This window comes from Eleginops maclovinus, chromosome 2 (assembly GCF_036324505.1).
Source record: "Eleginops maclovinus isolate JMC-PN-2008 ecotype Puerto Natales chromosome 2, JC_Emac_rtc_rv5, whole genome shotgun sequence".
NCBI lineage: Eukaryota > Metazoa > Chordata > Actinopteri > Perciformes > Eleginopidae > Eleginops > Eleginops maclovinus.
In genome coordinates this window covers 6,497,480-6,513,657 of record NC_086350.1, presented here as the reverse complement: position 1 = coordinate 6,513,657, position 16,178 = coordinate 6,497,480, and positions in this window count along the sequence as shown.

Sequence of the window (16,178 nt, the reverse complement as noted above, 5' to 3'; positions counted from 1 at the left end):
TAAAAGTAACCTCCAGCAGTCTAACATCGCCTCCTGTTGGTCAGAGTGGTCAATACATGACCATTCAATTGGTTTGGGGATTTCATGTGGAAGCACGACAGTAATCTAAATGTGAGTATATATTATCTTGCATGACTTAAAAAAGAGACATACAAACACAATGATGAGCTTGATTGATCATTAGGAGATTTAAAATTGGTTATGAAAAAGTAAAAGTAAAAAGATTTGAAGAGGAAGAACATCCATTATGGCAACGAAATGTAAAGATGTCTCTTGGTGTGTCAAATCAAACTCACTTACAGTAAAGCAACTACAGTTTTCTAATGCCTCCAGTATCATGCGTTTTAATATGGTTTATCCAATAGTAGAAACATAACTCATATGTAACACAGCTCACAACAAAAGTAAATAAATAATCATATAACTATTTTTTAGCAGCGGGTAAAATGAATCGACTATTTCATCTATACATTATTCATCCAGAAATCCAATAATCAGTCAGCAGAGTCAACAGATTTCTGATGGATTGTGGTAGTGCTACTGCTAAGGAGATAATCTGTGATTAGTAGGAGATTATAGTTAGTTAGAAAAACCTTTCTTTTAACTGTTAATCACCTCTTCTCTGAGAAACAAATCTTGTAACTTTTCAGTTACAAAACCGAAGAAAGTCTGCACTCCAAAAAAATGTTCAGAAGGCAATTTTTTATTTCAAAACTAAATTATTGTTAGCATTAGGAAGGCAATTGCACTAATGGTATACTATGAGATGTTTGTGTTAAAGTTTAAAGATGCATAAAGTTGTTTTTTTTCCAAAATAGATACAGAACAGAGTTTGTAAGCATTAAACCGTCTTAACAGTCTTAAATCAAACCTACAGGAAACACTGATGGATCATTAGCTTTGCTTCAAGATAGAAAGTGATCACCATTCACAGTTTACCGGTCTTGTCTCGAAGTGGCCAGGAGTAAACACACACACAACCTATGCAATCTCACACAGACACACACTCACACCGACTGTGGGACTTTCTCGCAGGCTAGGAGGGCTGATAGCAAAGGCCTGTATTTGATAGTAAACACAAAGTGTCACTGATGTCACCAAACACTGAGATTAATCAGCGGCCGGCAGGAAAGGACCGACACCTGACACACAGAGAGGTGTATGTTTGAGAGAGAGAGAGAGAGAGAGAGAGAGAGAGAGAGAGAGAGAGAGAGAGAGAGAGAGAGAGAGAGCGAGAGAGAGAAAGAGTGTATTGTATTAAAGTCAACCACAGATTAACAAAACACAAAACCAATACACACTTAGACAAACAAATCCCCGGGTTAAAGCTTATCTTTTAAAGAATGGTTGTAGTAAACTTCTGTTACTGTTTAGTCTGTGCTGTATCTGCCACAGTCAGAGGTGGAAGAAGTACTCAGATCTTGTACTTACAGAGTAGAAGTACCAGAGTGTAGGAATAATCTGTAACAAGTAAAAGTCCTACACTCACAATGTTACTCAAGTAAAAGTACAAGCATCAGAATATACTTAAAGTACCAAAAGTAAAAGCACTCATTCTGCAGCTTGACCCATCTCAGAATAATCTGTGATACATGTTTTGATTATGAATATGAATACATTTAAGTATTAACAAAGCTAGTAAAGGTGCAGCTCGCTTTTCTGCAAAGTAGCTAAAGGTATCACATAAATGTAGACGAGTAAAAGGACACAATTTAGCTCTGAATTGTAGTGGGGTAGAAGATTAAGTAGCAAAAATTTAAATACTCAGGTAAAGTAAAAGTACCTCAAAATTGTACTTATTTACAGTTCTTGAGTAAATCTACTTCAATTTCAATTGCACTAAAATATTCCACTATTTCCTGACTGTCTTTTCTTCTTATGTATATTGTATGTTTCACTGTTGCTGTGGGAGGAGCCTGGGACTTGTAATTGTCAGATTTGTAATTGTCAACAACTGTGCTGCAGCTGTTATTAATTTAAAGATTAAATCATACAATGTTTAAACTTTAGGTGCCCAAACACCGTGTTGTGTAAGTAATCTTGTATTTTTATTTTAGTTGTAATGTTAACAAGGTGGGGATATAATAGGATCTATGCTAACGCTTGGCTTGAGTTGTGCTGTTATGAATAAGGTCATTTGTTTGTATTTTTGTCATATAAGGCTCGTCCCACAAACAAGATATGTTTATTAATGAGTATAATATTACCATAATCAAAAACAGCAATTGCCAAATCCATGACACTTGAAACAATAGAGTATTTCACCTACATGTACACTCAAACCTTTAGATATTAAGCTTACAGAGTGCCTGAACAAATAGTTTTAGTCTCAAATCCCTTTAATATAAACATTAATTCACCTTACGGCCTCACAGTCTGTTTTTCTTTGACGGGGTTGACCTCACAAAAATAACAAGAAATTGTTCAATATGTTTTACTGGCAGTCTGGAATAAATTATGGCAATATGTTCAACTCATCGAGTCCATTGACACAATAAGCTCATTAAAATGTACAACACAAACATCAGCACAGCTTTCCAAAGCCACTCAGTGCTCTGTCAGTCATCTGTCATCCATTGTTGTGCTCTTAATCCCACCATTGACAGTGAGGTCCATTTCCCCCAACTGGGACCCAGAATTAATCAGCGGGCTTAAATTAGCCCAGGGCAATTAAAACACCCAGCAACTGGTTAATTAATTGACCTTGGTGGTCATTAAACAATTCATGGAATCAATAAGGGATCAATGATCACCAGCGACCTTTCATGCTCGCAGCAGATGGGCTCTGGCCACTTAGATGAAACCATAGCTGGATAACAGTGAGATGAACTGTGCTTTATTTCCGAGACAGATGGATATGTATAGCCCTCATCCTCCATCACCTCCTCTCCCCTCCTCCCTTCTCATCATCAACCCCCCCCCCAAAAGCAAAGGTTTTATTTTGTAACCCTGAGGATACAGTGAAGTTAAACCTGAGTGCTTAAGTGTTTAAGATGTGTGTGTTTTCTCCTATTGCATCCCAAGGAGAGACTTTTATTCTTGTCTCATTTCTTTTATTTTTAAAAGGGCTGCGAGTAATGATGCATTTCAACATGAATTAGTCTGGGGAGTGTATGCTTCGTTGGTCTAATGAAAGTCAAAACATTTGAACAAATACTGATTTTAGTTTTTCTTTTTTGGTCAGACCAAAATATAGATTTTAGTGTAAATATTGGTAGTAAACAAACTGAAAATGTCGACATGTGCGTTGTCTTCCCGTCAAATGCACACGTTTTTTCCCTTGGATTGTCTTTTTCTAAAGCATTTCGTATAAATCGCAACCCAAATCTGTGTTTCGCTTTTTAGACATCTTTGTTTTATAGTGAATAAACCTCAACAACACAAATTTAAATATTATTTTTTTGTTAAAAAGGCAAACATGTACCATAATTTTGAGTGTATATCAAAGTTCAGCCAGGAAAATGTGTTATGACAGCACATACAGACTCAAGTTAAAATATAAATCAAAAACAACAATAATTCAAAGAGTAATGATCATTCATTTTCTGGTGAAGAGCTTTGTATGAAAAACATGTTAGATGAAATAACCTCCTTCCTCGACATAAAGACATTTATAAATGGGTCGAATTTGACCCAAAGACAACAGGAAGTTTACATTTTATAATAATGCATTTAGTTTACATCATTTAACCATCACTAACTGTTCATTTCAGCCCTAATTTCTTTTGTTTCTATTCTTCTAAATGTGTTCCTTCAATTATTTGTTATCAATATATAATCTGTTGGCTGAAATCATTCACCATTAAAGCCTACAGGACTTAAAGGTGTTGCAAAACCAGGAGAAATTCTGTGTATTGTATTACTTATGCTATTCTGTCTTATACCTGAAATATAAAATTAATATTTGTGTTGGATTAGTTTACATACAGTTAGACTTCTATGCCTGTCATTTCCCAAAAAATAAACACTTTAAAAGGACGTATTTTTTCTTGTATCCTCTGTTGATGGTGATTTTAAACACAAGGTGACATCAGCCTCTCCTCATTTCTTTTCCTCTCTCTTGAACCGAGCTCCTCTCCTGACCCCTGCATGGCCAGACTTCATGAGGACAAAGGAACTCTGCTTTCTAGTACATCCACCTCCCCCCTCCTCACCTCCTCGACTTCTCCTCATTTAAGTTCCCCAGACTCCCCCCATCCCCCAAACACACACACCATCCCCCCACACCATTTCCATCCTCTTCAATGTCTGCTGAATAAAGTCACTAGTGATGATTTGTGTTATGTCGTGGAAGTCAATACATTGGTTCATATACCGTTAATACCAAATAATTCCAAATCTTTTTTCATCATATTAAGTTTCACATGATTTATGACATACAAAATAGAAAAAGTTGCAGTAATTAAATGGTTTTAGCTCGTTTGAAACTGATGCACTAATGTTTGGATTATCTGAAGTGAATTTAACTGCACGTTTCCTGCTGAATTTGAATCTTTATGGGGTCTTTTTTAAACTGCTTTTTGGATAAAAGCATCAGCCAATGCAATGTATGATAATGTCATGTTGTACGGAAACTAATTTAATCATCTTCCATATCAGATTTACACTTATCAAATGGAGGTAGAGCTTTGGATAAAAACTCATTTAGTTTTGTTTACAGCACATTTGACCAGGAAATCTTTCATTAGTTACCTAAATAACAACAAATCATGTCTGGAATATATCTCTCTCAACAATGATTATTGGATTTTTGTACAGCAGCGAAGCTACAAGACATACAGGAACCTTTTATAAAAAACTCTCCTGGTTGGGGTACAGAGAACCCAAGTTATTTTTGTTTAAAGAATCAGAAATCCTTTATTAGTTCAAAATCTGGGAAATTCAAGGCAGACATGCATGCACTTCTTTAGATACTACAATCTAGGGTCTGCACACACCTTCCAAACACTACAAACCGAACGACAGCAGCAACAAGATCTTCTTTGTTTGTTACATTTGGCTGAACAAGCAAAAGTAAAAAGCGGAGTGACATCCTAATGAGAATAAGATCAAGGATGTGGAATACAAACAGTGTGCAGCACATACATATTTAAAATGTCGGTTACATTCACCCACCTGGATCTTTGCAACCATCATTGGCCTTTAGTGGGATGTATTCATTGTCACTTTGGTAGTGATGTCATTGCTGATTGGTCTTCCCCCACCCAGCTCCTTACACACACACACAAACACACCCTCTCCCTCCTCTCCCTGGTAGCACCGGCCAGCTGTCTCTCCTGCTGCTCTCAGCTGACAGAGCACGGAGGAACTAGGGAAAGAGGGTGGGGGTGGGTGGGTCGACAGCTGAGCAGATGCAGAAGCCCCTCCTGGGTTTGCCGGGGACGGGCTCTTTCCCAGCCACCCCGCAGCCGTGCAGCTGCCCAGGCACCAGCTGTCCTGATGATCGCACCAAACAAACCCAGGACTTCCTCACTGTGGTGGCCGGCTGATGACGGAGAGGAGGTGGTGCAGTGCAGCTTTCTTCCAGACCAAAACATGCATCGAGATGCACAATGTCTCCCCTTTGACCCCCCGACTACTGGCTCTCACACAACAAAACACACAGGCGTAAACAATATGTCCCAATTTAGACACTGACCATTAGATCTAGGCATGTTAATGGAAAAAAATTCACATCATATTATCTTCTCACAAAGACAGACAAAGGAGGCGTGCAGAAGCAGTTCATAAATATGGGATCTTTCAATGGTTGATATTACCAAGTTAACGTAGAAATACACCAGCTGGACTTCCCAAGGCTTGGTGGTCAACAAGTACGCCATTTCTTCTAAAATATACACTATATTTACCTTCTGCCATTGTTTCTGCCTATGTTTATGAACTTCTGAGAGCAAATGCATTCTCTGTGTCTGAAAAAAAAAAAAAAAAATGCAACAAAAAGCTTCTGATCTCAAAATGTATAACACTTCAAGATGCAAAAAATGAAAGTCTAGCTACTCAGCCCCTGTCATTGACTATGAGAAATGATCACAAGTTAGATAAATGTCATTTTAAGACACACAATACAATGTTTTTTTGAGTGTCTTATTCTTGTTTTTGTCTCAGTCTATGGAGAGGTCTAACCTGTCATTCTGAAAACACCTTTTAGATGATATACTTCAGTATGTCAGTATGTTCTCACGCAAGATATCTTTAAAGTTTGAAGTGCAGATTATAAAACCTTACCAGAATTTCAGCCACTTCAAAATTAAACAGACTTCTGCTTTCTTTTGTTAAACTGCTTTCCCATACCCAAGTTTCATGTAAATCTTCATCAGTGTATTTGTTTATGACTTTCCTAATCAATTCAATGTTTTTGTTTGGCACACATAAGCTCTGAATGACTGTATGTTCTCGCACTCTTTGCAAATTTGGTCCAGAAAACTCACAGCTGAATCATTCAACCATCATATAGATTTCAAGACTGTGTCTGAAACAACTTAGCGCATTACAGGAAACAACATTTGAGAGTTGTAAAGAAATAATTGTACCATTATATTTTCTCTATTCAAAAATGTAACCCTGGAACAGGAGTGACACGTTCCCCAGTCTGACCTTAGCTTATCCACTTCAGTTACACTTAGCGTGCACATTAACACAGCTGGATAAACAGACCTGAAGTATGGATGCAAATACATCAGTGTAAAGAGACATGAGGGCTGCCAGGCCGCTGGACTTATTTTCATAGATATTTACATATAGTTTATCATAGCCGCGACACTTTCAAACAGTTACAAACATCTGCTATGTGTGTAATTAGCAGCTTTATTTAAATGTTTTATACTAGAAATGTCTAATTTGTTATATTAGTTTGAAAAAGGAAAGGTTGACTGTTGTACTTGTTGTATCAATGAAGTCGTTCTGCAGTAAATGTTGCCTTTGTTGTATTAAGTTTTTGTTTAGACTGTGCTGGAACATAGGATGTTTACCGTTAATTTAATAAATAAGCACATATTTAGTCTTGTTTTTTGCAATTTTATCTGAAAACACAGTACTGGAGGACTGTTGATATGCCCTTCATGTGACAAGGTGTAATGTAGTATATAAACACAGGTTTTTGTGGTAGTTTAAAAGCTTTTATCGATTTGTATGACTAGAAAAATGATGTCAAATACACATTTGAGCAGATGGAATATGTGCAGGAGACTAGAATCTTAGCTTGACTGATTATGACTGGAAGAGTCTGTGTCTCCATCGCCTCATGTGCGTGTGTATGTGTGTGAGGAGGGGTGCAGGGGCTGATCAGATGACCAAGCAGTGAAGAGTTAGTGTGTGTGAGAGAGATGGAGGGAGGCGGGGGCCCCAGATGGGTAATGGATGGGAAGTGTGTGTGTGGTTTGGAGTTGGCAGAGACACAGCTACATGCCTCTGGTGGGAGAGTGGAGGTCAGAGCTGTTAACACGAACGTCCGTCCAGCTGACACGAAACACAATTATTCTGTAACTTCATGCAATGAAACTGTAAATGAAATTACCGGCTAATTTGATGTAATGAAATTGTACATCAAAATGAGACTTTAATTGCATTTCCTCTCCAACAGCTTTGCCTGCAAGTCTGTTTGGTGAATGTCAAAATAACTTTCCAACGTTACTCATCAAAGGCAGCGCACTTTAATTCAATTCATCATTTATAATTGAGTCCAGACACTGAGCAGGACAGATGGATACATTTGAAACCAGAATGTTATGTTTGTTCTCCACATTTTCAGCCAAAATGACATATAATAAATAGAAGAATTTACACTGTGAAGGAAATGCTTCTGTTATATCAGTAAGACCACTATGGGAATCAAAAAAACCTCGCACTTTCAACCAAAACGTGTCATGCTCAAAGCACATTGACACATAGAAACTCTAATCAGACATTGTGCCACTTCTATCATTTAGTTATTCATCACTGAAAAAGATGGAGATTTGAGTTTCAGAGGTTTTAAAACACATTTTAGAAACTCTCCAGTGTACCAAACTTATAAACAAATATAGTCCGAAAATTGTCAATAATAAAATGAAAATGCAATCTAATTTCTTTACTCATGTCTCTGGGATCAGGTGGCAGTAAAATCTGACCAACAGATTACTGATATCTAGCAAAAAAGGCGTGTGAACTGTCAAGTAAACACATGCTTTAATGCTACCCTCCAGATAGTAAATACAACAAGAATATCATGGTTGTTTTACACATTTTCAGGCTGAATAATGACATTTGTTCAGAGTTGAAAGACTCACCATGTAGAAAATGGTTATGAAAAAGTAGTAAGACCATTATTGGACGCTAAACAAAATGTCACTTGAACCGTGAAGAGTAAAACATTCACACAGAGAAACTTTAATCAGTGGCAGCTATTTTATTATTATTTTGAAATGGAGATTTGAAAAGGAAATTCAGGTGTCTGGAAACTCTCCTTGTACCAAACTGAAAACTGTGACAACATTTGTACTAATGTATGATTACAGAATTGTAAAGCATAAAATGCAAATAGGATGTATTAAGGTGCAGGGAGCAGTCAAAACTGATATCTAGTAAAAAAAAAAAAAGGCATAGAAACTGTCAAGCAACTGATGCTGTACTTTTCACAGAGAAAACACAATACGTAAAGAACAGAGAAGGCTGTCGGGGGTCGGGGTGTCCCCAGGGTCAGGTTGTGCCCCTGCTCGGCCCCTCATTAGATCAGGATCGTCTCAGCTGCTCTACCCATCCATCACAGAGGCCCCGGGCCCTGGTCTGGGAGCCCCTGAACCAACACTGAGTGACTGACCACAGAGAAAGGTGAGCCTCTGTCCCCGTCCCTCCCTCAGTCACCTGTTGCTGTCGTCACACATCAGCAGCCCTCTGACTCCTGGCTACAAACAGTTAAAAAGTGGGCGGCAGCTGCCTGATAAAGCAGGCTTTGGGGTTGTTTCAGGGTTTAGGGGAGGTTTCTAGCCTGGAACCAGCCACTAATCCTCTCTACTGTAAATGAAGACTTCTTTTGCCTAAGGGCAAGAAATAAACCAACACAAAGAAACATGCGGCACCTTTATCCCAGAGGAAAAGAGGTTTGGAGACCTCAAAGCAAAAAGGAAAATGGATGTCATTTAGCAGGAAGGGGCGGCGATATGAGTCTTTGTTTGTTCCCCTGTCTGATCTGTAGCTTTTCATGCTTTGAAGTTATCCTAGGATTTGATTTGAACAGCATTATACTTGAGCCATTTTATTTCTAAGTTTCTGGTCCTGAAATATATGTTCACCAACCATTTTTTGATCAAAAATCACATGATAAAGAAAACTTTGCTGTGTAATTTCACAATAAAAGCCCCGACATAATGTTAAACATGATATAACATCAACATCCGTCACAAAGTGCTTTACAGGGGGAAAACAAGAAGAACAACAAAGAAGACAATATATAAACAACGAGTAAAGAGCGCACAACCCATACAATATAAAGTGATTAAAACATAAAAGGACAAAAAAGGTATGGGTTACTCTTCTGTTTTCATAAAGTCAAATGACACACAAACAAGATTAGAAAACAACCAAAACTGAATCCGCTGCGACTGAGATTCCTAGAGTATCTAGTACCAATCATACTCTTTAAAAATAACAATTGATGTGCAACATATAAACGTAAATATGCCATTATTAATAAATGTGCAATATCTACCTGGCTGCTATATCTCATTACGGGATGTGTATTTTGTAAACTGTGTGTTTTTCTTTTTTAAATGTATATTTTCTTTTGTAAAGCTGTCTTTGACTCTGTTGCTGCAAATTTAAATTTCCCCTCTGTGGGACGAATAAAGGGATTCTGATTCGGATTCGGATTTAGTCTGAACTGGTTTCCCATAATGCAATTGGTTTCTATTGGGTGCTCCATGATTATAGTCTATTTTAGCCTCCTTTACACTGTATAGGAGCTGTTTGAGTGTTGAGGACTGTCTTTAAAATTACTTTCATGGCATAAGTCTTTAGTTGTAGAATAAAAACAAGAACATGTTAGCTTTTTTTCTGTTGCTCTCCAATGTCTAGGGTTCTGGATACTGCCACTAGGGGGCACAAACATTGATAATTTTGTAAAGGGTTTAAAGTAGAAACAAAATCCCCTAAATTGTATTCTAATATAATCCTTCACTTGAAACTGGGAGATGCATTGGGATTGACATTTAAATCAATGACTATTGTTCTGTAATTCGGTTTTCCGGGTGCATTGATTTCATTTTAAGTAGGTATTGATGCAATTGATCTAATGTAAGGCCCAGATAAAGAACAATTGATCAGCAGCTGGTAAGAAAAAGGTGGATTCTTCTCTTCCTTTTTTTAACTGAGTAATACTTACAGATTATAACTCTTACCTGTCACTTCACAACAGGACCTCGTCGACTGTCTTCCTAGAGCTCATGGTGTGCAGCGTGAAGTCATGGCGCTTCTGTTTCAGGACTCAGATGTTGCTTCTCATGGCTGTGGGTTGGATTTTGTGTTAGCTTTAACGCCAGCAAGTGACAAAAACTTCACGAGTGACAGGATCTCACCCGTTCAAAGGAAGTATCCGTCGGACCATTTGTAGGATTTAACTTTTGCCAATTTATTGCAGAAGTTTGTGAGGATATCAGTGAGAGACGTGAGAGAATTCACACAAAAACAGAGCAAAGCAGGCCAGCAGTTTTAACTACATTAGCACATGAAAACACAACTATATATCGTAATCAATCACCCACTAATTGAGTCCATGCATGGTGGTCCATGGCTATTCTTGCATGCCCAGAATTTGTTTTTGCAGACTTTTCACTCTTTGAGGCCTTCTTGGTGTAGCAGGATGTGAAACTGTCAGAAGGGCAGACACTGCACACTGTAGATTATCTATTTGTTCCTGTGTTAAATGATGTCTTTATTTATTTATGATTGCTGATTGTCTTATTTTAAATCTGGAAAGAACCGTGGTCAACTGAGGTTGTTTTAAATGTGCTTTATAAACAAACTTAACTTAACTAGATCAATCAATTTGAGTTATGTATAACTGTAAAATCTAGGTGGTGTACAATATATGAGTGAATTTGATGAAATTTGATCAAACACATAAGATTGGTCAAATCTGTTATCAAAAACAGTAAGAATTGCAAAAAACTACCGATAAAAACACAAAGACACAGCTTTTATCAGCCTGTGTGTGCATTTTCTTGAGATTTGTGATGCTTCCTGTTGCAAAAGGTATATTTCTATTTAATGTATCCATAGTCTGTTTCTCTTTGGCTATTGCTGCACTTTGTCTGGAGTTGTTTCAGACCTTTTAAACCACTTTGTATCTTTAGTCTTCAATATGTTAATCTTCCATTAAGCATTAAAGACTGTCAATCCTATCCTATTGTTGGTAATGTTGTTTATATAGTGAAATGAAGCTAATGTCTTTAAACAGATGTGCTAATCATGCGTTGATGTTAAAATACCTGTGATTCTTTTACAAGGAAGAGACAACGAATACACAAATTCATCCTTCAGTAATCAAGCGGTCTTAGAGGGGGGAAAAGTTTGTGAGCAAATGCGGGTGATGACAGGAAATTAAGAGAACGTGACACAGGATTATACAAAGAAGAGAAACACATGCATACAACTGTTAAACTGTCGTTAGGACCTCACACACAGACAAAGGGCCCCCAACACCTCAGCTGTCTGTTGACATCTGAGTGTGAGAGCCAGGAGCTGGCAGTCATGACATCCAGAGGTGTGCAAACAACACAGAGGAAATTAAATCCTCTCACCCCAACAAAGTGAAAAAGAAAGTGCTGGATGCCATCATGCTCTCTGAGTTCTTATTTGTTCTTCCCTCATTTCATTTAAGTAACATGAGCCATCTGGTTTACAAGAGGACAGAAGAAAGCCCTGTTCCACACATAAAGCCCTGCTTACACTGATAGCTGTGTGGCAGTTTCACATAGGTGAGAAGAGGCCAGATGTTGCAGTCGCAGTAAACATCAGGAAATGGCCATGTGTATATGGTCCAGCAGTGGCTCAGTCAGTAGGGGCTTGGACTGGGGGCCCTAGGTTCGCCGGTTGTTGGTTGTTTTGGAAAAATGGAAAATGAGTGTCATCTATAATATAGACATCCATTTATGCATGCAAGATAACAATTCACTCATTTATTCGTCTCAAAGTCTGTTTCTTCTCTTCTTTTAAGTCCAATTCAAACACATTAAAAGCACTCCTGTGATTGGTTTGCTCGATGTATTCACTTCCTCTTTCTTATGGCCTTTATTGCTAACACTGCCTTAACTGAGTAATTATTCACTGTAAACCAACTTGAGCTGACTTGCCTGCAACATGGGGTTGCTGTGGTTACACATATAGATAGAATAGAATGGGAGGATGAAACCCTCTTTATTGTCACATACATGCACACAGCAGAGCACACACAGTGAATTTGGTCCTCTGCATTTAACCCATCCCAGTACTAGGAGCAGTGGGCAGCTATTGTGCAGCGCCCGGGGAGCAATGGGGAGGGGGGATTGGAGATGTCCGGTGCCTTGCTCAAGGGCACCACAGCAGGGCCCAGGAGGTGAACTGGGACCTCTCCAAGTAGCAGTCCACTTTCCATATTTCAAGTCTATTTGGGGACTTGAACCGGCGACCCTACGTCCCACTCCAAGCCCCTACTGATTGAGCCACTACTGGACCATATACACAAGGCCTGGCCATTTCCTTAATGAATGAACTTTTGGATAAAAAAATGGTACAAACTACATATGCGAATAAAGCCATTCAATTACAGTATGGGAAAACCTACTCCGGAATAAAGAAGATTCTGATTGAAAAGTAAATAATCGACATGTGAAGGCCATCACTTGTGGTTTAAAAATCAAGTACTCTTCTCCTCAGATTCTGTAGAGGTTGGTAAGTGTTATGAATGTGTGCGAGGATCGAAAATGTGTAAAATAAGTCTTTAAAAAAACAAATCTCATGTGTGCAATATAATTTAAAATAAAGGACAAAGGGAAGGACAACCACGATGTTTATAGCTATTCATTTATGCACTCCTCTGAAATTCTAGTATTTACAGTATGTTTTAAGTTAAATGCCCCCAAATATTCATTGTGTTTTTTGGCCATCAAAATCAATTCCAAATCAGAGTGAGAAAGGCAACAGATGGAGGCAAGTTTGCATTCCCTAGCATTTTGATAGAACAAGAACACCAGATGCTTTGCTTTTATTTTTGCGTGTTAGATCGGTCCTTTGGAGGTATGGTAGCCTGGAAAGGACAAAGAGCCAAAGCCAAATATCTTGGCTTTGTAGGGACAACAGCTGTGAGGAACAAACCAGGAAGTGGCTCCACTTCATTAAAGAACCAGCAGGAGAGCAGCAGAACTTTCCCAGCCCTCCTCCCACTCTCTCCATCACTCCACTCCTCCCTCCTGTCTGTCAGTTCATACACAATACACGCCTTCCCTCACTCATGCACAACCTGAAATCTCAGACCAATCCCACTGTAATTCCAATTTTGCTGATTTTTATGATTTAGTAGAAAAACCAACCTGTTTGACATATCAGTAATATCCCAAAAATGGCTTTTGTACGGCAAAATAATGCCTAATGATATTATTTTTGTCTCATAATGTCATATTTGATGTGTGATATAAAACTATAGAGATATTTCCTCTTAGATGGATAATATTACACTTGTATTGTATTGTATTGTATTGGTCCTCTTAAAATATATTTCCTGTCACAGTCTGGGGGGGGAAAAGGACCCAAGTGCAGAGCGAACTGAGGAGGCAGGTATGGGGTTCAACTAAAAGAAGAAAAAAAAACCCAGAAGGTTTGGTAGGGAGAAAGAAGAACACTGACCAGGGGACACAAGGAGCATGAGCAGGCAGACGGACGAACGGGAACAGCAGGAAACATCGACATGACTGGTTAGGGAACACTGACGACAACCGGACAAGAGACAAAAGGGGAACCTAGACTAAATATACAAGGGTAATCACAAGACAAGACACAGCTGGAGAGGGGAGGAGAAACACAGGGGCAACAGGTGAACACAATGACACAGTCAGGCACAGGAGGTGAAACTAAACATGACGCAAGAGTGGAAAACATTTAAACATAAAACAGGAAACAACAAACAAAAGCGTCATGACATTTCCGATCTCTCTGGTACTACAAAAGAGCAATGATAATAAAACATGTGATTTTCTTGAACCATGGACCACAAAGTGAACTATTCATAAAGTAAATAACATATAAAATATCACATTTATTTGGTGTAGTACTTTTTACATAGTCTAATGCCAATTTAAGAGCATCACATCTTTCCACACTTTACACCCTCACAGTTATCTCACCAGCTGTGTTGTTTGTGTGTGTATTTCTAATTCTTAGCTAAAGAGGTTTGTAACAAGCTTTGTGACTTCTAAGCTCTTCTGATCTGATCCTCCTACAGTGTGAAAGTGTTCTCCGCTGCTCTCCAGCAGCAGCTACACTAATCTTCCCCACAGCAGATCCCTGCAGCTTGCGTTGTGAGTAATCTCTCAGTTTGGTACCAGGTATATTTAGTTTGTCTAACACCGTAGTTAATGGAAAAAAAACACAACAGACAAATCATTCCTGGGCAGCCAAGTCCAAAACCCACAAACACACACTTGTCATGTCCTATAGTCATCACTCGCCCCTCAGTAGTAGCCGCTCACTTCATGATTTGCTCGTTCAGTGGGTGATGGACAGATCCCCCCTCAGCACCACAAAAGAAAACACCTGTTAGAATCTGCTTAATCCTAGCCAGCGGCCCTGCACTTGGGGCCCTCGTCTAATCCGCACAGAGGCACCAGGCCAAGGACGGGACAGATTAGACCCCCAAAAGCAATCTATCCATCCATGCACACACACCTCCGAGTCTGCCCCCTATAACGAGTGTTTGAATCGGCCCCTTAATCCTCGAACTCGGCGGAGCCCTACGCCCAGCACACAGCCTCCTTCCCCCCTCAACCCAGACCTAATCTCCATGCATGCCCTTCATACACACCCGCAGACCTGGCCCAGCCCAGCAATCACTTACCCCCCCCCTATCCTCCAGCTCCTATCCCCGCCCGCGTTATGGCTGAAAGCCTATTGATTTGTTGATTTCTCTTCTTTTGTCTGCTGCCGGCCGAGTGTGAACGGGACATCCACGGTCCGGGGCCCAGTGCCAGGACTTTTGGCATGGGAGATTAAGGTCCTGATCTGGGCATCTGTCACTGCCCAGTCCCTTCTCCCTTGTGGCTCTTGCAGAGGCCTTTGCTTCATTTCAAACCCAGGCCTGCTGAATCACAAAGTTCAAACCAAGGCCAAAGACTTTCCTGTTTGCCTCTACCTTTAATATTTTCATATAATTCTACTTTTTTACGCAGCATTGTCTCTTTTATGAATAGATTTTATACACTGTCTTAATTCTAGGACTCTTTTAGTTGCATTTAAATGTCATTTTATTGTATTATTATCTTTTGCACTTTGTCTTGATGCTTAATGTTTGTGTTCAGAACAGGACAGTGGTGAGGTCAGACTGACCTTTGACTACAAAACTAAATCAGTATTTTTGGTTGGTTGTGCAATATTGGGAGAGATTCCTGAGATGTCGCATGTACACACATGTACGTGTGGACATGTACGGACAACCAAAAAACATCATTCCTCTCAATTCAATAATAAATACCACAAAGCGAGTATGTACAACGATGACAGAAAGGGGCATTATTAAACAAAGAGAAGTCTAAAATCTGTAAAGATGTCCAGTTAGCTCATTCTGAAAAGCGTTTTATCTTGAAGATGTAAAAGGACATTTTGTAAAAATACTGCTGAGACTCAGAAAAGGAAATCGGAAGTGTAAAGTGGTGGTTTTACTGGGAGTTATGTGCCATTACGTGGAAATTATTAGAACATTTTGACTTAAAATCTTTTCAGAAAAAATTGCCTTTCTATGTATAAGCAAAACATGATATATAACATGTAAGACGGAGAGCGTTACTGGAGCAAGTAAGTTAAATTTGGCAATTTTGAATGGATCCAGGCTAACAGTGTACTTCCATCTACAGTATGTATGCTAGGTTAAGCTAACAAACTGCTAGTTGTAACCGTGTACTTCTTGGCAAGAAAGTAAACAACCATATTATCCAAAATATTACCTGTTCCTGCATTTTCAA